This window comes from Crotalus tigris, unplaced genomic scaffold (genome assembly GCF_016545835.1).
Source record: "Crotalus tigris isolate CLP2741 ecotype Arizona unplaced genomic scaffold, ASM1654583v1 scf7180000024363.772921, whole genome shotgun sequence".
Lineage (NCBI taxonomy): Eukaryota > Metazoa > Chordata > Lepidosauria > Squamata > Viperidae > Crotalus > Crotalus tigris.
This window is the reverse complement of record NW_024100531.1, coordinates 291275-315282: the sequence shown is the minus strand read 5'-3', so window position 1 is coordinate 315282 and position 24008 is coordinate 291275. Positions and strand designations below refer to the sequence as shown.

Genomic DNA, 24008 nt, shown 5'->3' with positions numbered 1-24008 from the left:
ACAATCAGGGTTGTGTTACTTTGGGAGGGAGAGGAGGGGGAGGCGAATCATCCATTTGTAAGTGCCAATAAGAGTAGGATAAATGGGATGGGGAAGAAAGTCACAGCTCAAAAAGGAGCCAGATGTTTCAGATCTGACGTCTCTCGACCTCAAGAGAGCGGGCCTAGGCTGAATGCTTTATGAAATGTTCCTAGGGTTAGGTTACATGCAGCATTCGGGAAAGAAAATTTATATATATATATATGAGGGTTAGCCTTCACCTCTGCCAATATATTTAAGTCCCCAGAGATACTTATGAGAGAAACATACATGATTTAAAACAGCCCAGAAAGTCAGTTTGGCCTAATGCAGGGGGACTTCAAACGTGTTGCTTTTATGACTTGTGGACTTCAACTCCCAGAATTCCTCAGCCAGGCATGCTGGCTGAGGAATTCTAGGAGTTGAAGTCCACAAGTTTGAAGTTTGAAGACCCCTGTGCTAATGGTTAACGTGCTGGCCCAGAAACCAGAGACAGTAAGTTCTAGTGAGTAAGTTCTAGCTGGGTGACTTTGGCCCAATCACAAGGAGACTGTAAGTTTTAGTCCTGCCTTAGGCCTGAAAGCCAGCTGGGTGACTTTAGCTTAGGCCAGGGGTAGGCAACCTTGGCTCTTTTATGACTCGTGGACTTCAACTCCCAGAATTCCTGAGCCAGCATGACTTGGAAACCTCTCCCTTTCCCCTCAGCATGGCTGGCTTAGGAATTCTGGGAGTTGAAGTCCATGAGTCATAAAAGAGCCAAGGTTGCCTACCCCTGGCTTAGGCTAATCACCAGGAGACGGTGAGTTCTAGTTCCATCTTTGGCTGAAAGCCGACTGATGACTTTGGGGTCAATCATCAGGCAGCTATGAGTTCTAGTCTTGCCTTAGCCATGAAAGCCAGCTGGATAACTTTGGGTCAATCACCAGGAGACTGTGAGTTCTAGTCCCACCTTTGGCTTGAAAGCCGACTGATGACTTTGGGCCAATCACTGGACATCTAAAGTCCAATGACTTTAACAATCTTCACTGACTCAAGTCCTGCCTTAGCAGGGTGTAAGGATTCCTGCCTGTGCAGGGGGTTGGACTAGAAGACCTCCAAGGTCCCTTCCAACTCTATTATTGTTGTTGTTGTTGTTGTTGTTGTTGTTGTTGTTCAAAAATCTTCTAAACAATTCCGGTGGTCCACAATATTTACCAAATATTTGCAAATCCAATAAAATGCATCTTGTAAGATTATATAGCTTGAACAAAAATGGAAAATGTATGCTTTCCATATCCGGATTAGTATTTAAAACAGAAGTGTCAAACTGCCGGCCCGCAGGCCAAATGCATCATAGCAAAACTGTGCCCACCCCATTGCCCACAATGGCAAAAAAGTCACAATACGTTGCGAACGTCACATGACGTTGCGAGTTTGACACCCTTGATTTAAAAGAAAAAAAAACTTAGCAGATGAAGTGTGTTACTGTTGAAAGAGATTTTTTTGAAACTTTATCCAGTTTTGCTTGTCAGTTTTCTTAGAGGCCATACAGGATAGGACCTTCAGTCCTTGAATCTATGAACAAATTCCTGAATAGAGAACTTTTGATGTTGCTGATAATACCCAAACAATTATGAGTGATTTGCATTGAGGCTCTGCTATTTATAAGATTGACACAACCTTGACTACAAAGTCCTGTTTTCAATTAAAATATGCTCGGTGGAATTCTGGCCTGACATTCCCAGATCTTTGCTTTTTTTTTTTTTTTTTAGAATTCAGCCTTTTTCAAATAGATCTGCAGATGGTGGTGACTGTATAAATCAGATAATTTTTGTGTGTGCATATGTCACTGCAGGCTCTGAAGAAACACTCCGCTATATTTGATAAACCCCAATCCCCAGCTCACCTTGGTTTAAAATAATAAGCATCTAGTCCTTGCAGAACTCAACATAATGAGGCTAAATGGCTCCCTGTTTTTTCACATTTATTCTGGGAAAGATTAGCCAAGCCTGACTTTTACTGTTTCTAGCTAATGAATTAAATCACTCCAGAAATTGATGTGTTCCCTGTTTAGAACAGCAAACCCCTGCTTTATGTTAAGTCTTTGTGGGAGGCAATTTCTCTGATGGAAAGTGATTGCCGCTTCATTTAAAATCAGGTCAGAAATCCAGGTTCAAGTACAGCTGTGATTATTAGCTATCAAGGTGGGTTTTTCCCCCCCAACTTTATAATAAACATTTAATTTTTCTCCCTTGAAAATGCCCTATAAAGAAACCCCATCATTATTGTATTCACAGTATATAGAGACAGACCTAAAATTAGGGAGGTACTTTATGCAGCCATGTAAAATAATTTAGTCTGGGGAGGAACAGATTGAAGTATTTTTTTTTTAATGAGGTTTAATTCAGTGTTATTATCCAGAGATGTCTCAGAGGGGGTCAGGAAAGTCAAGATGGCAACTGGGTGAGCAGGTATGTTAGAGTTTTTGATCGCTAATGGCTCTGATTTAGTTTCAGAGCTAAATGGAAAGCTGTGCTTTGAAATATAAATAGCTTTGAACTACAGGAAGTCCTTGACCAAAATTTGGACCAGAATTTCCACTGCTAACCAAGGCAGTTGTTAAGTGCCCAATTTTTCCTGCCAGGCTTTTAAGTCAATCATTGCAGCTCTTAAGTGAGACACCTAATTGTTAAGCAAATCCAGTTTCATGTGTTAAATGAGTTTTGCGATATTTCTTGTCCCAATTGTTAACGGAATCACTGCCGTTGTTAAGTTAGTAGCGCGGTTGTTAAGTGAATCTGGCTTCCCCCAATGACTTTGCTTGTCGGAAGATCGCAAAAGGTGATCACATGATCCCGGGACACATCGTAAATATGAACCAGTTGCCCAGCATCCGCATTTTGATCATGTGTCTGTGGAGATGCTACACCGTAAGCATGAAAAATAGTCATGTCATTTTTTTGTGTGTTTCAGTGACCTTGTAACTTCAAACGGTCACTAAATGAATGGTTGTAATTCGAGGGCTACCTGTAATGATTTATAGTATTTGGGGAGCAGTGTTTCTCAACCTCAGCCATTTTAAGATGTGCGAACTTCAACTCCCAGAATTCCCCAGCCAGCCTGAATTCTGGGAGTTGGTCCACACATCTTAAAATTGGAAAACGTTGTTTTCCTAACTACCCTGTTCCCCTGAAAGTAAGCCCTACCCCAAAATAAGCCCTAGTTTTGGGGTGAGGCACACACTTAAAAATCAAGCTAGGGTAGGGGTATGGAGCTGCCCCACACGCCCCGCACCCACTCAGCTTGCAGCCAGGCCTCTTCTGGCTAGCCCACTTCTCCTGTGGCCTCTTCTGCAGCCAGGCCTGCATTTCTCAATCAGGCCTGCATTTCTGAAAAGGCCTCTGCAGCCGAGAACCGAGCATAGCGCAGTACTCTGCTGCAGAGGCCTTCCGGAAAGGCCTGACTGCAAACTGCAGGCCAGAATGCAGCTGCAGAATGAAGCTGCTCCTTCAGCTGCAGAAGAAGTGGACTGGCTGGACAGGGCTGTCGGTGCAGGAGGTGAATAAAAAAGACACACACACACACACACACACACACACACACACAAAATAAGAACCAGTGCGCCCCCCCCTTTTTTTTACAAATTTTATTTATCGTACAGTTAAAAACAAACATTGGATTTAACGTGACATTCCAGTATATACATTCTTATCAGATTATTCCACTTTTTACAATCAATTCTTCATCTCTACATATACATCTAAGTTTTATATACAATACTTGTTCTAAAATAACATATCTTTCTATCTTAACATTCATCTTTAATCCCGACCGTCCTCTTCAAATTCCTCCTGCGGTAAAATTTATCCCAGGTTTCATAATAAACTGATCCACATTTATCTTTTAATATCATTGTGAGCCTGTCCATTTCCGCGCATGCTAATATTTTATGTATTAACTCTTCCTCTGTGGGAATTTCCTTGCTCTTCCATTTTTGCGCTAAAGCAAGCCTAGCTGCAGTCAGGATGTGTAGCAGCAGGTAGATTGTTCCCTTGTCGTATTTTTCTGTCGTTATTCCCAACAAGAAGAGTTCAAGTTTTAACTCTTGAGTCCAGTGTTAATATATCCCTCAACCAGTTTCGTGTCCTGTTCCAATACTCACAAGTCCTTGGGCATTCCCACCACATATGGTAGTATGAACCTATTGCTGTTTTACATTTCCAGCATAGGGGTGAGATGTTTGAACCCATTTTGGCTAGCCTTACGGGTGGGAAATGCCATCTATAAAACATCTTGTAAAGATTTTCCTTATATGAGGTAGCTAAAGTGAGTTTCCTATTCCTTTCCCACAGTTCTTGCCAAATATGTAGATCGATACTGAAACCAAAATCCCTACTCCAAATTAACATGGTCTCCTTAACCTGTTCTTCATACATTGTCTGATCTAAAAGAAAATGATATATATTTTTAATCATTTTATCCTCGGGACCTAATAAAATTTTATCTAGTTCTGTCGGTTCTATCTTTATACCCCACTCTTTTTTATCTTGCCTATATCTTGCTTGTAGTTGGAGGTATGCCCACCATTCTAATTCTATCCCTGCATCTTGGAGATTCTTCCTCGATTTTAATTCCTCTCTCTCGTTTAGTATGTTTTTATAGGTTATTACTTTCCCCAACTGAATAAACCTTGGGTATATGTACATTTTTAGTGTTGAGATCCAATTGGGGACTTGAACCAGTGCCCCTTTTTGAGGGCAAACAAAAAAATAAGACCCGGTCTTATTTTGGCGGAAACACGGGGTATCACTGTATCGAAGTATCAATCATATAGACAGACTTTATATCAGACTATTTAATAATGACTGGCTGATACAATTAAGAAACTCCGAACTTTAGCTATAAACCTTTCACAAATACAAATGTGGAGATTACAGAACTGTTGAATGTTTTATCTTCCAGGTTGAACTTTCCAGTTCTTGTTTCAATGAGGTTGCTATCATCTCAAACGTGTTGCGATAATTTAAGAACTTTCAAACTTGTGTACCAAGATCTTTTTCTTGGGAGGATCAGTAAACTGGTAAAGGTTTTTTTTTCTTTCTTTTTTTTTTCTCACCTTAAAATTTACTCTGACCCATTTCTTGACCAGGTTAACTCACAAAAAAAAAAGCTTGCAGGAAAAAAAAAAATCCATGTAAGGTTCTATATATGCTTTTTGCAATGTACCGCTTGGCTCTGGAAGCGGTGAGTGCTCCATCACTGAAGGCTTTTAAGAAAAGACCGGATAGCCACTTGTCTGAAATGGTATAGGATCTCCTGCTTGAGTAGGGGTGGGGGTTGGACTAGAAGACCTCCAAGGTCCCTTCCAACTCTGTTATTTTGAGTTAGAAAAAATTTGTCTGAGGGAGCAGGAGTTTTTCTCTTATGTGCCTTTTCAGTAGCAAAAACACCAATAATGGCACTGGATTTCGGCTGAACTGGTTTTTTTATTTTTATGCCAAGCACCCAAAATGCACCCTTATGCAGAGAAGAGAAAAGATATCATATACAAAGGCTCATCAATATGATGAGAAGCAGGAGGCAGGACAAGAAGCAATGGATGGAAACTCATCAAGGAGAAAAGCAACCCAGAACTAAGGAGAAATTTCCTGACAGGGAGAACAATTAACCAGTGGAACAGCCTGCCTCCAGAAGCGGTGAATGCTCCAACACTGGAGGTTTTTAAGAAGAGACTGGACAGCCATTTGTCTGAAATGGTATAGGGTTCCTGCCTGAGCAGGGGGTTGGACTAGATGACTTCCAAGGTCCCTTACAACTTTACTACTGGTACTACTACTACTACTACTGTTATTATTATTAATTATTATTATTATTATTAACCTGCCTCTAGAAGTTGTGGGTGCGCCAAGACTGGAGGTTTTTAACAAGATATTGGACAACCATTTGTCTGAAATGGTATAGGATGTCCTGCTTGAGCAGGGGGCTGGACTAGAAGACCTCCAAGGTCCCTTCCCACTCTTTTATTTTCTTGTTTTATGTTCTACCTACACTGTAATATACTCTTTTTTCTCGTCTTTGTCCTTTCTCCAAATAATTTTTCCCCGTGTATTTTTTTTTTCAGTCCAGATTTCTTGATTCATCTTGTGCCCTCTTTGGAATTAACTAGTCCATTTCAACTTATAGAAAACTTTAAATTTTGGCCCAGGTGCACATGCCAGTTCTTACGTAGGTTCAAGAAACGGCAGATGTGTAAATTCTGGTGGAAAAATGCATGGAATTCATATCTGGACCATCTCTCTAAAAAAAAAAAAAAAGCCCATTTTGATGAGACTTGAAAAGGAAAGCCACATAGTTAGAGATATAAATTACCCTCCGTGTAAATGATCTTTTCGAGAGTCAGACGAAGGTCTGGGCTTCCTGACCAGCTGAGCAAGTTGTTTTCCTGATATTGAGAACAAATGGCTTCTCCAGGCGTTGATTCTTTCATGAAAGGACAGACCTGAGAAAGCACCTAATAAGTAACATTTATTATCACCTTATCAGTTGGCCTGGCACCAAGAGAGCTTGTCAAAATCCTCTTGTGTCTCCTTTATCAGACCTCCTGATGTCAAAGTCCATTTTCTCCTCTGCAAACTCACCTATCAGCTGCCTCTTTCTTGTTGGGCTTAGCAAATAGAGATCCGTTGGGGGGGGGGGGAAGCAAAAGCAAAGCTCACTTCACTTGACCTGATAAAATATCCTAACCATACGTTCTATTCTAAGATTTTAACCCAGGAGGAAGAAACGGTCCCCTTGTTTCAAGGACTGAGATGAAGTTGCTGCAAATAATTGCGGAAGGAAGGAAGGAAGGAAGGAAGGAAGGAAGGAAGGAAGGAAGGAAGGAAGGAAGGAAGGAAGGAAGGAAGGAAGGAAGGAAGGAGAGAGATAGAAGGGGGAAATAGGGAGGGAGAAAGAAACAAAGGAAGATGAAAGAGAAGGGAGAAATAGGGAGGGAGGAAGGAAGGAAAGGAAGGAAGGAGAGAAAGAAGGGGAAAATAGGGAGTGAGGAAGGAACAAAGGAAGGTGAAAAGAGAAGGGAGAAATAGGGAGGGAGGAAGGAAGGAAGGAGAGAAGGGAGAAATAGAGAGGGAAGGAAGGAAGAAGGAAGGAAGGAAGGAAGAAGAGAGAGAAAGAAAGAAAGAAGGGGGAAATAGCGAGGAAGGGAAGGAGGAACAAAGGAAGGTGAAAAAGAGAAGGGAGAAATAGGGAGGGAAGTAGGGAGAAAGGAAGGAGAGAGAGAAAGAAGGGGGAAATAGGGAGGAAGGAAGGAAGGAAGGAAGGAAGGAAGGAAGGAAGGTGAAATAGGGAGAAATGAGAAGGGAGAAATAGGGAGGGTGGAAGGAAGGAAGAAGGGAGAAATAGGGAGGGAGGAAGACAGAGAAGGGGGAAATAGGGAGGGAGGAAGGAAGGAGGGAAGGAAGGAAGAAGACAGAGAAGGGAGAAATAGGAAGGAACGAAGGGAAGGAAGGAAGAAGACAGAGAAGGGGGAAATAGAAAGGGAAGGAGGAAGGAAGGAAGTAGAGGAGAAAGAGAGAGAGAAGGGAAAAATAGGGAGGGAGGGAAGGAAGGAAGGAAGTAGAGAGAGAGAGAATGGAGAAATAGTGAGGGAGGGAAGGAGGGAGGAAAGAGAGAGAGAGAGAGAGAGAAGGGGAAATTGGGATGGAGGAAGGAAGGAGGGATATTCAATAAATCGTATATCTCTAAACAAAATTATATTTCTTTCATATACATTCCTAGCCTCCGCCATTCTTAAGACAGGTTTCCAACCTTGGGAAGCTCCCTTCAGGTTTTCATACAGAAACCTGAACTGAACTAAATGGCTGCCAGATGGGCAGAAAAATGTGTGAGTAGCTTTTCCATCCATAGCACATTCCTTAACCCGCTCCGCTTCCTGTATCCAGGGGCTTAAGCTTTCTACTTTCTCACCCTTAACAGTTCTGGAATGGTGAACGTTCAGAAGAAGAAGAAAAAACCAGTTAGACACACAGCTTGCAAAAACAAACAACAGGAACAAAAAGCACTTCTCTTGATAGTAATAGTAGTAAAGTTGGAAGGGACCTTGGAGGTCATCTAGTCCAACCCCCTGCTCAGGCAGGAAACCCCACACCATTTCGGACAAATGGCTGTCCAGTCTCTTCTTAAAAACTTCCAGTGTTGGAGCATTCACCGCTTCTGGAGGCAGGCTGTTCCATTCATAGTTCCTTATCATGTTCATTTACCATTGATTATGGAAAGAGAGAGAGAGAGAGAGAGAGAGAGAGAGAGAGAGAGAGAGAGATGTTAGTTTTATTTTTTATTTTATTTATTTTTATTAATTTTTTTTTCATCAACATATGTTAATTTTTCCAATCAACAAATTGTCTGGAGTTTGCTAAGCTAACACATGTTCAATTCCTAATCCTTCATTCTTTTCTCTAACCAAGAATAAAATAAATTCCAAATCTGATAGTAGTCTGTATCTTCTTTGTCTTTCAACCTCATAATTAATCTGTCCAGAGAGATGTTAGTTTTAATTGTTCAGTTGTGTCTGACTCTTAGTGACTTTTTTGACAAATGCCGTCCATCCTACCCTGTCAAGCACGGCTTCTTTTAGTTGTTGAATGTTCATCTTTGTATCAGAATAAGATAGCTGGAAGGGACCTTGGAGGTCCTCTAGTCCAACCCCCTTGCTCAGGCAGGAAACCCTATACACTGTTTCAGACAAACGGCTGTCCAGTCTCTTCTTTAAAACTTCCAGTGTTGGAGCATTCACCGCTTCTGGAGGCAGGTGGCTCCACTGGTTAATTGTTCTAACAGATTTGATCTTATCAAGCCAGCTTACCAGTTCTTCTTGTGCCACCAACTATTCCTAACATTGTTGCCTTCTCCAGTGAATTTGCACACACGACATGGCCAAAGTACATCAGATGTAGTCTTGTGATTTGAGGGGTTCTAGTGATATGTCTGGTTTTATACAATTCAGCACCTCTGCCTTGGTTCCTGCAGCTGTCCATAGTGTGCGCAATTTACATCCAGCAAAGGGGGGGGGGCTATGGACCCATTAAGACAACACAAGATGCATGTGGCCTTCATTATACCTCAAATGTCTTGGGGATTTAATGCTGTCATTTTCCTGGAGACCTTGACTCCTTGAACCCATGCAAGATCTAGGAAAGGTTGCTGGAACTGGGTTTGTCTAGTTCAGAGGTAGGCAACCTTGGCTCTTTTATGACTCGTGGACTTCAACTCCCAGAATTCCTGAGCCAGTATGGGGGAACTATGGCCTCTTCATGACTCGTGGACTTCAACTCCCAGAATTCCTGAGGCAGCATGGAGGAACTATGGCCCCTTCACTTGTGGACTTCAACTCCTAGAACTCCTGAGGCAGCATGGGAGAACTATGGCCCCTTCATGCTCGTGGATTTCAACTCCCAGAATTCCTGAGGCAGCATGGGGGAACTATGGCCCCCTCATGACTTGTGGACTTCAACTCCCAGAATTCCTGAGCCAGTATGGCTCAGCATGGAAACCTCTCCATTTCTCCTCAGCATGGCTGGCTCAGGAATTCTGGGAGTTGAAGTCCACGAGGCATAAAAGAGCCAGTTGCCTACCCCTGGTCTAGTTTAATGAAAAGAAGGACTAGGGGTGACACGATAGCAGTCTTTCAACATCCGAGGGGCTGCCATAAAGAAGAGGTGGATCACCCTATTCTCCAAAGCACCAGAAGGCAGGACAAGAAGCAACGGATGGATACTAATCAAGGAGAGAAGCAGTCTAGAACTAAGGAGACATTTCCTGACAGTGAGAACAATGAATCTGTGGAACTGCCTGCCTCCAGAAGTTGTGAGTGTTCCAACACTGGAAGTTTTCAAGAAAAGATTGGACAACCATTGACTGAAATGATACAGAGTCTCCTGCCTGAGCCGGGAGTTGGACTAGAAGACCTCCAAGGTCCCTTCCATCTCCTTTACAGGTAGTCCTCAACTTACGACAGTTCATTTAGTGACCATTCGAACTGACAAGGGCAATGAAAAAAGTGACTCAATGCCCCTTTTGACACTTGGCAGCATCCCCACGATCAAAATTCAGAATGCTCGGCAACGGACTCATACATATGACCGTTGCTGATTCCCAGACTTGATTCTGGGTTTTTCCCAGCACCAAAAAAAAAAAAAAAAAACCCACTACAGAAACCCGGAGATCTTCTCAAGCGTGAAGGAGATGGAGGATTCACACCCGTGAATTTTTCACTGGTCTTCTCCAGAACAACCAGGCAACCAGGTTTCTATAGGGCAGTGTTTCTCAACCTTGACAATTTTAAGGCAAGTGGACTTCAATTCCCAGAATTCCACAGCCAGCATTGCTGGCTGTGGAATTCTGGGAGTTGAAGTCCACATGCCTTAAAATTATCAAGGTTGAGAAACACTGCTATAGGGCAAGAGAGGATTGGGCTGGGCCTGCCCCCACTTGAGTCATTCTTTTCCTCAATTGTGTGTGTGTGTGTGTGTGTGTGTGCAAAGAGCTTAATTGTATTGGCAAACACACACTAATTGCTAACGCTCCCCAACCTAAGCTAATTTGACAAGAGGTTAACAATCAAGCAGGAGATGGACCAGGTTTTGCGAGGCTTTTAAGTCTGATCAATGGGCAGCCTGGAAGGGGGGGGGTTCCCTGCCCCCCCCCCACAAAAAAATGGCTGATTGTAGACTTTCCAGTCTTCATCACCTCAGACTTAAAGCAGGGCAAGAATTCCACTTGCAGAGGAGAAGAAAAAGCAGCAGGTTTACTTTTTTCCACGGAGGGTATAAAACCGGGCCCACCGGCCAGGCACCAAAGAGAGAGCTGGCATCCCGTTTCCTTTATTGGGAGGAAAAGCAAGCTGTCGAGTTATGACGAAGTCAGCAGTGTATTTATTTAACCCCGTCTTTTTCACTTGGAGGGCTTTAGAAAGCAAATGAAAACAAACAAAAAAAGTCAGAAGCAAGTGATCCAGTTACCTTTTTAAACAAACTAGAAATCTGGTGTTTTTTTTTATTATATTTTATTATATTTTACCTCTTCTGCTAAGTTTGTCATCACTCCCTCCCTCCTTCCCTCCCTGTCATTTCTTTCTTTCCTTCCTTCCTTCTCCCTCCCTCCCTCCAATTTCCTTCCTTCTCCCTCCCTCCCTTTTTCCTCCCTTCCTCTTTCTCTCCCTCCCTCCCTCCTTCCTCCCATTTCCTTCTCCCTCCCTCCTTTACTTTTTCCTTCCTTCTCCTTCTTCCTTCCCTTTCTCCTTCCTTCCTTCCTTCCTTCCCCCCCTCCCTTCCCCTCCTCCTCTTCCTCCTCCCTCCCTTACTTTTTCCTTCCTTCCTTCCTTCCTTTCTTCCTTCCTTCTCCCTTCCTTCCTTCTCCCTCCCTCCCTCCTATTTCCTTCCTTTTCCCTCCCTTTTTCCTCCCTTCCTCTTTCTCTCCCTCCCTCCTTCCTCCCTCCCATTTCCTTCTCCCTCCCTCCTTTACTTTTTCCTTCCTTCTCCTTCTTCCTTCCCTTTCTCCTTTTGCCCTTCCTTCCTTCCCCCCTCCCTCCCTTCCCCTCCTCCTCTTCCTCCTCCCTCCCTCCCTTACTTTTTCCTTCCTTCTCTCCTTCTTCCTTCCTTCCCTCCCTCCTTTTGCCCTTCCTTCCTTCCTTCCTTCCTTCTTTCCTTCCCCTCCTCCTCCTTCTTCCCCTCCCTCCCTCTCCCTCTCTCTCTCTCTCTCTCTCTCTCTCTTCATTGCACAGATCACTTCATTCCCATATCCAGGAGTGGAGAAAGTAGCCTATCCTGTAGCTTAAGAGGAGTTTAAGACAAAGGCAAGAAGAACGCTGCTCTGCAAAGCCCTGAACAGACTTTTCAGTTGGTTCTGCCACCAGTGAAAAACTTTATGAGATGTTTAGCTGATCGTATAGTTAAGTTTAGCCTTTTTAAAATCAAGATTATCTGGACAAGAGAAAGCTTCACCATCTTGTTCCCAAGTGCATTATAAGTGAGAGTCCAGTCTTTTCTATGCCATCCTGCGGTTCTTGTTTTGATGCTAATTTCCTTTTTTTAGTTCCTTAATTTAAAGTGCAAGATTTACCTTGCTGGAAAGAAGAAAAACAATGATAGATAGGTTTTAGCAGTTTCTTTAACAGAAGAAAAACAATGGTAGATGTTCTTTCTTTCTTTCTTTCTTTCTTTCTTTCTTTCTTTTTCTTTTTTCTAACTTTCCCTCTGCTTTTCCTATTTATCTATCTACCTACCTTAGACTTAGATGAGGGAATTGAAGGCGAACTCATCAAATTTGCAGGTGACACCAAACTGACAGGAGTAACCAACACCCCAGAAGACAAATTCAGGATCCAAAAAGACCTTGACAAACTTGAACTATGGGCCCTATCCAACAAAATGGGTTTCAGTGTGGAGAGAAGCAAAGTTTTACATTTAGGCAGGAAAAACCAAAGGTACAAGTACAGATTTAAGCAAAACCTGGCTCAAAAACAGTAATGGTGAGAGGGACCTTGGAGTCCTAGTGGACGATCACTTGACTAGGAGCCAGCAATGTGCAGCAGCAACCAAAAAAGCTAATATAATTCTGGGTTGTATAAACAGAGGCATAGAATCAAGATCACGAGAAGTACTATTACCGCTTTATAAAACCCTAGTAAGGCCACACCTGGAATACTGCAGCCAATTTTGGTCACCACAAAAAAAGATGTTGAGGGTTTGAAAAAAAAAATCAGAGAAGAGCAATTAAGATGATTAAAGGCCTGGAGACCTGCAGGACTTGGGTTTGGCTAGTCTCAAGAAAAGAAGAAATAGGGGAGACAACGATAGCAGTCTTCCAGTATCTATCTATCTATCTATCTATCTATCTATCTATCTATCTATCTATCTATCTATCTATCTATCTATCTATCTATCTATATACACATAATACATACACATTGCTTACTGGTGTACACCGCTTAGAGAGTGCTTGCACTTAAAGCGGTATATAAGTCTCATAAATAAATAAATAAATAAATAAATAAATAAATAAATAAATAAAGCACCAGAGGGCGGGACAAGAAACAATGGTTGGAAACTGATCAAGGAGAGAAGTAACCTGGAATTAAGGAGAAACTTTCTGACAAGTGAGGACAATTAACCAGTGGAACAGCTGGCCTCCAGAAATTGTAGGTGCTCCATCACTGGAGGTTTTTAAGAAGAGACTGGACAGCCATTTGTCCGAAATGGTATAGGACAGGTCCTCCTGCTTGACCAGGGGGCCGGACTAGAAGACCTCCAAGGTCCCTTCCAGCTCTATTCTATTCTATCTATCATTCATCAATACCTTTCTTTTTGGGAATATTTTCTGTCTTTTTTCTTGCTTTCCTTATCTTTCCTTTCCCTTCCTGTTTCCTTTCCTTCCCTTCCCTCCCCTATCCCTTCCCTTTCCCCTTCCCCTTTCTCATCTCTTCCCTCTTCCCCTCTCCTTCCCCTCCCCTCCCCTATCCCTTCCCCTTTCCCATCTCTTCCCCTTTCCCCTCTCCTTTCCTTTCCTTTCCTCTCCTCTCCTCTCTTCTTTTCTTTTTCTTTCCTTTCTTTTCCTCTTCTCTCCTCTCCTCTCCTCTCCTTTCTTTCCTTTCCTTTCCCTATCCCTTCCCCTTTCTCATCTCTTCCCCTTTCCCCTCTCCTTCCCTTCCCCTCCCCTCCCCTATCCCTTCCCTTTCCCCTCTCCTTTCCTTTTCTTTCCTCTCCTCTCCTCTCCTTTCCTTTCCTTTCCTTTCCTTCTTTCCTCTCCTCTCCTTTCCTTTCCTTTCCTTTCCTTCTTTCCTCTCCTCTCCTTTCCTTTCCTTTCCTTCTTTCCTCTCCTCTCCTCTCCTCTCCTCTCCTTTCCTTTCCTTTCCTTTCCTTTCCTTCTTTCCTCTCCTCTCCTTTCCTCTCCTTTCCTTTCCTTTCCTTTCCTTTCCTTTCCTTTCCTTCTTTCCTCTCCTCTCCTCTCCTCTCCTCTCCTTTCCTTTCCTTTCCTTTCCTTTCCTTCTTTCCTCTCCTCTCCTCTCCTCTCCTCTCCTTTCCTTTCCTTTCCTTTCCTTTCCTTTCCTTTCCTTCTTTCCTCTCCTCTCCTTTCCTTTCCTTTCCTTTCCTTTCCTTTCCTTTCCTTCTTTCCTCTCCTCTCCTTTCCTTTCCTTTCCTTTCCTTTCCTTCTTTCCTCTCCTCTCCTCTCCTCTCCTCTTTTCCTTTCCTCTCCTTTCCTTTCCTTTCCTTTCCTTTCCTTCTTTCCTCTCCTCTCCTCTCCTCTCCTCTTTTCCTTTCCTTTCCTTTCCTTTCCTTTCCCTTGGCACCACCTGGCCCTGTCTTTGAGCTTGTCTGGGCTGTAGCTTAAATCAGAAAAACCTCTCCATCACCACAGGCTCCTGTTGGAGGGAAGGAGGAGGGGGGGGGCGATGGGGCGGGTCTTCAAAGAAAGGACTTTTCTAAGAGAAAAGTGTAAATAATGAAAGGGCAGCCCCCAGGAGCAGGCCTGTGCCAGCCCTCCCGAGCTTTGAGCTGGAGATTCCTCCAGGACGTCTGCAAAATTGAAAGATACAGCCTTGCTAAGAAGGGGGTTTCCCCCCCCCCCCCCCAAAAAAAGAAGAGGCAGGGAGGGGCAGCACAATGGCTTTGACTTCTTCCCTCAAGTTGTGTGGTGGGACACACCATTTGCTTGCCAGGCTGTTGTGCTAGTCCACAGACCTGCTGGATTTTCAGAGACACCCCCCCCCCCCGTAAAACTCCTGGAGGACCACCTTTTCCCATGGGAAAAGAAGCAGGAATATGTCCCTGCAAAGAAGAGACCTCCGGTGTAGACTTTAGATGGGCCAAAGGCTGTGAGAATTCACCCGAAGCATCTGGGAGAGGTAAGCCTGTTGTTGCTTGCTTGTTGGTTTGTTTGTTTGTTTTAAATGCCTTTCTTGCAATCCCAGGCTTTAAAAATTAAGCAAAGATCTCCTTATGGCGTTGTCTTTAGTATAAATCATCTTCCTCCGTGCACATAAAGGCAAAGCCACAGCTGCGTCAATATTTTTGAAATCTGGCATTTGGTGTTGAATTCCAGACAGATTTTTATACTGTATATTGTCCGGAATGGTAGGGATTATTGCATTCAGAGAGCAACAGGTATTTGAAAACTTCAATTGGATATTGGTAGCGCTCTCTCTCTCTTTCTCTCTTTCTCCCTCCCTCCCTTTCCCTCTTTCTCTCTCTCTCTCTCTTTTTCTCCCTCCCTTTCCCTCTTTCTCTCTCTCTCTCTCTCTCTCTCTCTCATTCTTTCTTTCTTTCTCCCTCTCTTTCTCTTTCTCTCTCTCTTCCTCTCTTTCTCTTTCTCTCTCCCTCTTTCTCTTTCTCTTTCTCTCCCTCCCTCTCCCTCTTTCTCTTTCTCTTTTTCTCCCTCCCTCCCTCTTTCTCCCTCTCTCATTCTTTCTCCCCCTCTCTCTTTCTTTTTCTCTCTCTTTCTCTCCCTCTTTCTCTTTCTCTCTCTCTTTCTTTCTCACTTTTTCTCTTCTCTCTCTCTCTCTCTTCCTCTCGTTTTCTCTTTCCCTCTCACTCTTTTTCTCTTTCTCTCCCTCTTTCGCTCTCTCTTGCTCTCTCTTGCTCGCCCTCTTTCTCTTTCTCTCCTCCTCTCTCTCGCTTTGTCTTTCTTTCTCTTTCTCTCTCTCATTCTTTCTCTCTTTCTCACTCTCTTTTTCTCTTTCTCTCTCTCTCCCTCTCTCTTTCTTTCCCTCTTTCTCTTTCTTCCTCTTTCTCACTTTCTCACACCTCTCTTTCTTTCTCTCTCTTTCTCTTTTTCTCTCTCTTTTCTTTCTTTCTTTCTCGCTCTTCCTCTCTCTCTCTCTCTCTCTCTCTCACACACACACACACACACACACATTATGGAATCCTGGAAATTGCTAGATTTGATGTTTGCATCTGCAAGGTTAGTTGGTTCCTTGGTTGGTTGTTTAGAAGTTTCCAAGGATCCAGTCCAGGGAGAATCTTGACTAGATGAAATATAGACAACATTGCAAAGAGAGGACTCTTGGCTGGTTGGATTGCTATTTTGGGGTCCACAGCTGGATTTTCGTGACAGATTTAATGGATGTTGATATCCAAAGGAGAATATTTGAGTGACTGCAAGGAGATCCCTTTCTCCTTATGTGTCTTGGTTTGGGTACGTTGAACTCACATCTGTAAAAAGATTGAGTCTGTCATTTGCGGATCAGTAACTGTCGGTTTTGGGAGAGCAAACAAACAGGACAGACCCAGACTTCAACGGATAGTTAGGACTGCAGAGAAAACTATTGCAACCAGCCTGCCTTCCACTGGGGACTGTATAGTGCATGAGCCAGAAAGAGGGCTGAGAGGCTAAAACATACAAGGAACAGTTGCAGGAATTGGGTATGTCTTGTTTAATGAAGAGAAGGATGAGGGGGAACATGATAGCAGTGTTCCAGTATCTGAGGGGCTGCCCCAAAGAAGAGGGAGTCAAGCTGTTCACCAAAGCGCCTGAGGGCAGGACAAGAAGCAACGGATGGAAACTCATCAAGGAGAGAAGCAACCTAGAACTAAGGAGAAACTTCCTGACAGTTAGAACAATTAACCAGTGAAACAACCTGCCTCCAGAAGCAGTGAATGCTCCAACATGGGAAGTTTTTAAGAAGAGACTGGACAGCCATTTGTCTGAAATGCTATAGGGTTTCCTACCTGAGTAGGCAGTTGGACTAGATGACCTCCAAGGTCCCTTCCAACTTTATTATTATTATTATTATTATTATTATTATTATTATTATTATTATTATTAATAATAATAATAATAATAATATCTACAGACCCCTCACATAAACTGTTTCAACTTCTCCCCTCAGGATACCGCTATAGGGCATTGCGTGCCAAAACAACTAGACACAAAGGCAGATCAGCGCCCTCCCCCCCCCCCGGTGTCATTACTCTGCTCAATACCTAATTTCCACAGTACTGTCTTAGGCCTAAAAATATCTATCCATGTAGTAGGCTGTAGTAATATTATCCTTGCCAACTTCTCATTGTTGTCACCTTCTCATCTTTCCTACTACCTTCTCCTATTGGTATCTTTTGATTTATCATTTGTTTTTTATATCATGATTTATGATTGTATCTTAGAATTGATGATCTCTGACTTACCACTTTGTTGTTTGTATGTACTCTGTGAGTTTGTGTACTGGAGACAAATTCCTTGTCTGTTCAATCACATGGCCAATAAAGAATTCTATTCTGTTCTGTTCTGTTCCATATTCTGTTCTGTTCCGTTCTGTTCCGTTCCGTTCCATTTCATTTCATTCCATTCCACTCCACTCCACTCCACTACATTACATTACATTCTAAAATTCTTCCTTAGTTCTTGGTTGCTTCTCTCCTTGATTAATTTCCATCCGTTACTTCTTGTCCTGCCCGCACGTGCTTTGGAGAATAGCTTGACTCTGTCTTCTTTGGGGCAGCCCCTCAAATATTGAAAGACTGCTGCAATTAGGGTTACAGGAGCCACAGGTATCTGCTCTTGCTTAAGTGTAAGGGGAGCTCATACTAAATATTTGCCAATGGAAACTATTTTTTTTCTGTTTTTTCCTGGTTTAGAGAGACTGAGGCCTAATTATATATGGTCACTATACCACTGCTAACGGTGGCCTAAGACCTTTGCTTAGTGTTGTATAACAGGTGAATCTTGTGCAGAGATACATTTGCACAAAGTCTAGTTTTTTCCACTCCTGCTTTATGTGTGGGGGAACCACAAAGGAGAGCTGCAACCCTGCTATTGTCTGGGGTTTTTTTCCTTCTTTTTTCTATTCATAATAGAACCTAGAAGTTTTTCACAAAACCTATCCAGCTGTTAAAATTGGTTTTGGAAGCCCAGCCAGCCAAATCAAGAATAGCAAGGACTGAAGAATGAACTTCTCCACTTCGATAATTTTGATTCTGCAGCACCGTTAGCAAAGTTGCATGGCTGGTGCCATCCTGATTCCTTTTTTGTGTCTTTTCCTTTGTATCAGCCAGGGAGCCTTGTTGTGTTTTAATGACTGCCTCGGACAACACATTGATCAGGTCAGATAAAAGTACAGGCTGTGTTTGCACCGGATTAGTTTATTTTCCATTTAGGGTCTGGGGGTAGCCTAGTATATGATCATCATCATCATCAAGTTGGAAGGGACCTTGGAGGTCATCTACTCCAACCCCCTGCCCAGGCAGGAAACCCTATACCAGTGGTTCTCAACCTTTTTAATGCCGTGACCCCCCAACCGGTCGTAAGTCAAGGACTACTCAACCGGTCGTAAGTCGAGGACTACTCAACTGGGGCAGCACCGTTTGCAGAATGGGACTTTTGGCGGGCTCAGCAGGGCAGAGACAGCCTGGACAATTCCTATTGGCTTTTGAAAGCCAATAGAATTAGACTCTATTCAAGAGAGTCTATTCTATTGGCTTTCAAAAGCCAATAGAATAAAAGGAAGTAGCACAGCTAAGGGAAATGGGAAAAAAAATGGCGGACTGCGTTGTTTGGCGACCTCCGTGAAATGGTCGTTTGACCCCAAACGGGGTCCCGACCCACAGATTGAGAACCACTGCCCTATACCATTTCAGACAAATAGCTGTCCAGTCTCTTCTTAAAAGCTTCCAGTGTTGGGGCATTCACAGCTTCTGGAGGCAGGTGGTTCCACTGGTTAATTGTTCTCACTGTCAGGAAGTTTCTCCTTAGTTCTAGGTTGCTTCTCTCCTTCATTAGATTCCATCCTTTGCTTCTTGTCCTGCCTTCAGGTGCTTTGGAGAGTAGAACAAAAGAGAATAACTAAGTTGGAAGGGACCTTGGAGGTCATCTAGTCCAACCCCCTGCTCAAGCAGGAAACCCTATACCATTTCAGACAAATGGCTGTCCAATCTCCTCTTAAAAACATCCAGTGCTGGAGCATTCACAGCTTCTGGAGGCAGGTGGTTCCACTGGTTAATTGTTCTAACTGTCAGTAAATTTCTCCTCAGTTCTAGGTTGTTTCTCCCCTGGATCAGTTTCCATCCGTTGTTTCTTGCTCTGCCTTCAGGCGCCTTGGAGAATAGGTTTATACAAAAGCTGCCTATTTGATTAATGTAGTTGATTGATTCCTTATAGGCATCCCTCGATCCACGGCCACAATTCGGCCCAGCATTTGCATTGCTAAGCGAGACACTGGTTAAGTGAGTTTTGCCCCATTTTACGACTTTTCCTGCGATGATTATTAAGCGAATCACTGCAGTTTGTTAAGCTAGTTACCCGGTTATTAAGTGAATCTGGCTTATTAACTTTCCTTATCAGAAGGGCACAACAGGGGATCACATGGCCCTCAGGGACACTGCGACCCTCATAAATATGAGCTAGTTGCCCAGTTGATGACATGACATGGAGATACTGCAGGCCGCAAGTGTGAAACAGATGGTCTATCACTTTTTTCAGTGCCATTGTAACTTCGAACCGATTGTAAGCTGAGGCCTCCCTGTAGTATTTTATGCAAAGCCTGCCTGCTTGATTAACTTTGATGGTGGTTGGTTGATTGATTGATTATGTGCCATTAAGTTCGTGTCAACTCTTAGTGACCAGTTAGATCAGCGGTTTTCAACCTATGGGTCGCGATCCCATTTGGGGTCGATCGACCATTTCACGGGGGTCGCCAAGCAAGGCTGTCCGCCATTTTTTTCCCCTTTTCCAGCGGGTGCCTTACCTACCTTGGGCTGGGCCAGCTGGTGGCCCAGCCAGTGGTCGGCCTGCTCCATCTCTGCCGCTTGCCAGCTACGCCTCAGCCAGCACAGGGGGCGGCACCACGCATGCGCGGTGCTCCCGGGCAGGGAAAGTCCTCGACTTACAACCAGTTGGGTAGTCCTCGACTTACGACCGGTTGGGTAGTCCTCGACTTACAACCAGTTGGGGGGTCGCGGCATTAAAAAGGTTGAGAACCACTGAGTTAGATAGTTTTCTGCAGGATGATCTTCCTAAATCTGATGTCCCAAGTCTTCCAGCAACTCCCCCACTGCCGCTGTAAGTGGGAGTTGGATCGTCCCGTTGATTGATCGATCAATAATTATTGATTCTTTAGGATGCCCACGCTGTCCAGAAACACTGAGAGCTAAAATCCCAGTCAGCTTCCCATCTGGAAGCTACAAAGTTAGAGAAGACATTGGTTAAATGAGTTTTGCGATGTTTCTTGCCCCGGTTGTTAACGGGATCACTGCAGTTGTGAAGTTAGTAGCACAGTTGTTAAGTGACTCTGGCTTCCCCAGTGACTTTGCTTGTCAGAAAGTCGCAAAAGGGGATCACACTTGACCCTGTGGGGACATTGCAACCGTCATAAGTACCTGCCAGTTGCCGAGCATCTGAATTTTGATCACGTGACCAATGGGGACGCTGCAATGGTCATAAGTGTGAAAAATGGTGAGAAGTCACTTTTTTCAGCGCTGTTGTAACTTGGAGAAGTTGCTAAACAAATAGTTGTAAGTCAAGGACTACCTGGATGTTGGAAGCTAAGCATTAGGATGTGGGCTCAATTTCTTAGCTCAGCTTTTCCACATTTTTAAGGAGCAATCTGCAATCTTATAAAATAGATTAATAATGTAATACTATTCCCCAGTTGCTTCCATGGAGGATTTACAAGGATAACCGTGGATTGCACAATTCTTATCTTCATGGGTGTGGGCACCTTGTGGCCTCTGAATGTTTTTTCCCCAAGACTTTCATGACTGTCCTACCAAGTTCTTCTTCTTCTTCTTCTTCTTCTTCTTCTCCTCCTCCTCCTCCTCCTCCTCCTCTCTTCTTCTTCTTCTTCTTCTTCTTCTTCTTCTTCTTCTTCTTCTTCTTCTTCTTCTTCTTCTTCTTCTTCTTCTTCTTCTTCTTCTTCTTCTTCTTCTCCTTCTCCTCCTTCTCCTTCTCCTCCTCCTCCTCCTCCTTCTCTTCTCCTTCTCCTTCTTCTTCTTCTTCTCCTCCTCCTCCTTCTCCTTCTTTTCTTCTTCTCCTTCTCCTTCTCCTTCTCCTTCCATATCCGTTATCGGACGTTGGCAATCATGTTGGCGATCCTGTTTTTATCAGCAGCCGCACGAAAAAGTGCTGCTGAGTTTTGTCCAAACCGGTCCCTTAGATTTTGAAGCCATGATGTTTTTCTTCTGCCGGGACCTCATTTGCCTTCAATCTTTCCCTGGAGGATTAAATGCAGTATGCCGTATTTTTCTGGGTGTCGCATCACATGTCCGAAATATTCTAATTTTCGTTTTTTAATTGTTTTGATGATTTCCCTTGGCTTTCCCAGGCGGCTTATCGCCTCCTCATTTCTGATCTTGTCAACCCAGCTTATACCAAAAAACAGCTGCCTGTAAATCCACCTTTCAAATGCTTCTAGTCTCTTCAGATGGCCTTCTGTCAGAGACCAACTCTCTACTCCATAGAGCAGGATAGAAAAAAAAATAGCATCTGACAAGTCTGATTTTCAGTCTTAGGCTTATGTCGTGACGCCAGAAGACCATTTTCATTTTGAAGAATGCTGTTCAGGCTTTTTCTATCCTTGTCTTTACTTCAGTGATCATGTCCCAAGTGTTGTAGCACTGTACTAAGTGGTCCAGAAGCATATTTTGCTCCAGAAGCATATTCCTTCCTGCTTTCCAACAGCTTTTCCAGATTATTTTCACCGCTTTAGGCTAAATTTTTAATCGGTATAGCAGTTAGGAATGGGTTTGGTTTTTTTTTAATGTTATTTGATTTGCATGAATGATGAATAGATAATAAAAGATGTTATATGTGTATGTGTTATTGATTTAGAAGACTGATCTACGGCTCCCCATAAAACATCTCATAGTGGTTTAACATTAAAATTTAAAAGGGATAATAAAACAACCGTAAGTTAAAACAGTTTTATAAAATGCGGCGACGTGACAGCCGTGTTTTCTTCCTGAGGCCGAGTTTAGGAACTTCAGCTGGTGTAACATGTAGTTATGGATTGATTGATTGATTGATTGGATTGCATTGGTTTTATACAGTAGTCCTTGAGTTATGAACACAATGGAGCCCAAAATTTATGTTAACTAAGTGAGACATTTGTTCAATGAGTTTTGCCCTGTTTTACAACTTTTCTTGCCACAGTTGTTAAGTGAATCACTGCAGTTGTTAAATTGGCAACACAGTTGTTAAGTGAGTCTGTCTTCCCCATTGACTTTGCTCATCAGAAGTTCGCAAAAGGGGATCACATGACCCCGGGACACTGCAACTGTCGTCAGTACAGGCCAGTTGCCAAGCATTTTGAATTTGATCACTGGGAATGCTGCAATGTCAGTTAAATGGACAATCACTTAAATAGGAGCCAGCCATGTGCTGCAGCTGCCAAAAAAGCCAACACAGTGATTAGGCTGCATTAACAGAGGGATAGAGTCAAGATCACGTGACTGTGTTCAGCAGGTCAGCGGTTCAAATCTCATCGGCTCAAGGTTGACTCAGCCTTCCATCCTTTCGGGAAGGTAAAATGAGGACCCAGATTGTTGGGGGCAATGTAAATATATATATATACATTGCTTACTGGTGTACACCGCTTAGAGAGTGCTTGCACTTAAAGCAATATATAAGTCTCATAAATAAATAAATAAATAAATATTAATACCATTTTACAAGGCCTTGGTAAGGCCACATTTGGAATACTGCATCCAGTTTTAGTCACCACAATGTAAAAAAGATGTTGAGACTCTAGAAAGAGTGCAGAGAAGAGCAACAAAGATAATAATAATAACAACAACAATAACAATAATAAAGTTGGAAGGGACCTTGGAGGTCATCTAGTCCAACCCCCTGCTCAGGCAGGAAATCCTATACCATTTTGGACAAATGGCTGTCCATCTCTTCTTAAAAGCTTCCAGTGTTGGAGCATTCACCGCTTCTGGAGGCAGGCTGTTCCACTGGTTAATTGTTCGCTGTCAGGAAGTTTTTCCTTAGTTCCAGGTTGCTTCTCTCCTTCATTAGTTTCCACCCGTTGCTTCTTGTCCTGCCTTGTTTCTAGAGGTGGTTAGAAATTGTGCAAAACAAACGGCACGTTCTTCATTAGATGAAATTAAGGAGACTCTTCGTCTACGTGTAATGAAAGTTTTTCCTGATTTTCTAAGAGCGTTCTTCCACCGCTGAGTTCCTTCACCCCATCCTTGGAAGTCTTCTTTCGTTCGTTCGCCAATCCGCCCTGAAATAAAGTGATTCTACCTGGCCCTCCGCTTGATGCAGGCGGGATGTTAACAGAGCTGACATTTTACCCCAGCGAAGATTTGTAAGTGGAATAACCAGCAGAATCCCAACAGAAACAGCAAATTAAAATAAATGTCAAGGTTCCCCAACATTCAATTTTCCTATTAGAGTCTACAGTATTTTGATTTAGAGAGCGAGGAAGTGAAAACGAAAATAATTAACTGGAATGTAGAATGCAATTTCTCAATTTTCTCAATGCATTCAGCAGAATTGCGTGGTAAGAAAAAATAATAAAGTAACAATGCATAGAGAGAATTGGGAATTTTAAGGAAGGAGGATTGGGCTATCCATTTTTTGATTAGCTGTATTTCTACATACAGGAAGTCCTCGTCTTAAAACTGTTCGTTTAGCCATCGTTCGGAGTTACTACGACGCTGAAAAAAATGATTTATGTTGCAGATAATGTATATGGTCAATGCACGTGGCATTTGTCAGAGTGTGTTAAAAAATCCCTCCTGACCTGCTAAGAATATCTAATGCAGTGGTCCTCAACCTTTTTAATGCCGCAACCCCCAAGCGGTCGTAAGTCGAGGACTACTCAACCGGTCGTAAGTCAAGGACTACTCAACTGGTGCAGCACCGTTTGCAGAATGGGACTTTTGGCGGGCTCAGCAGGGCAGAGACAGCCTGGACAATTCCTATTGGCTTTTGAAAGCCAATAGAATTAGACTCCTATTCAAGAGAGTCTATTCTATTGGCTTTCAAAAGCCAATAGAATAAAAGGGAGTAGCACAGCTAAG

The 24008-nt window shown here is 43.1% G+C and overlaps 1 protein-coding gene across 10 annotated transcripts in view; it reads left to right on the top strand.

The window, feature by feature from the left end:
• Window positions 1–24008, top strand: part of LOC120301006 (teneurin-4-like) — a 612847-nt gene that overhangs the window by 300637 nt on the left and 288202 nt on the right. The gene's annotated exons all lie outside the window — the stretch shown is intronic.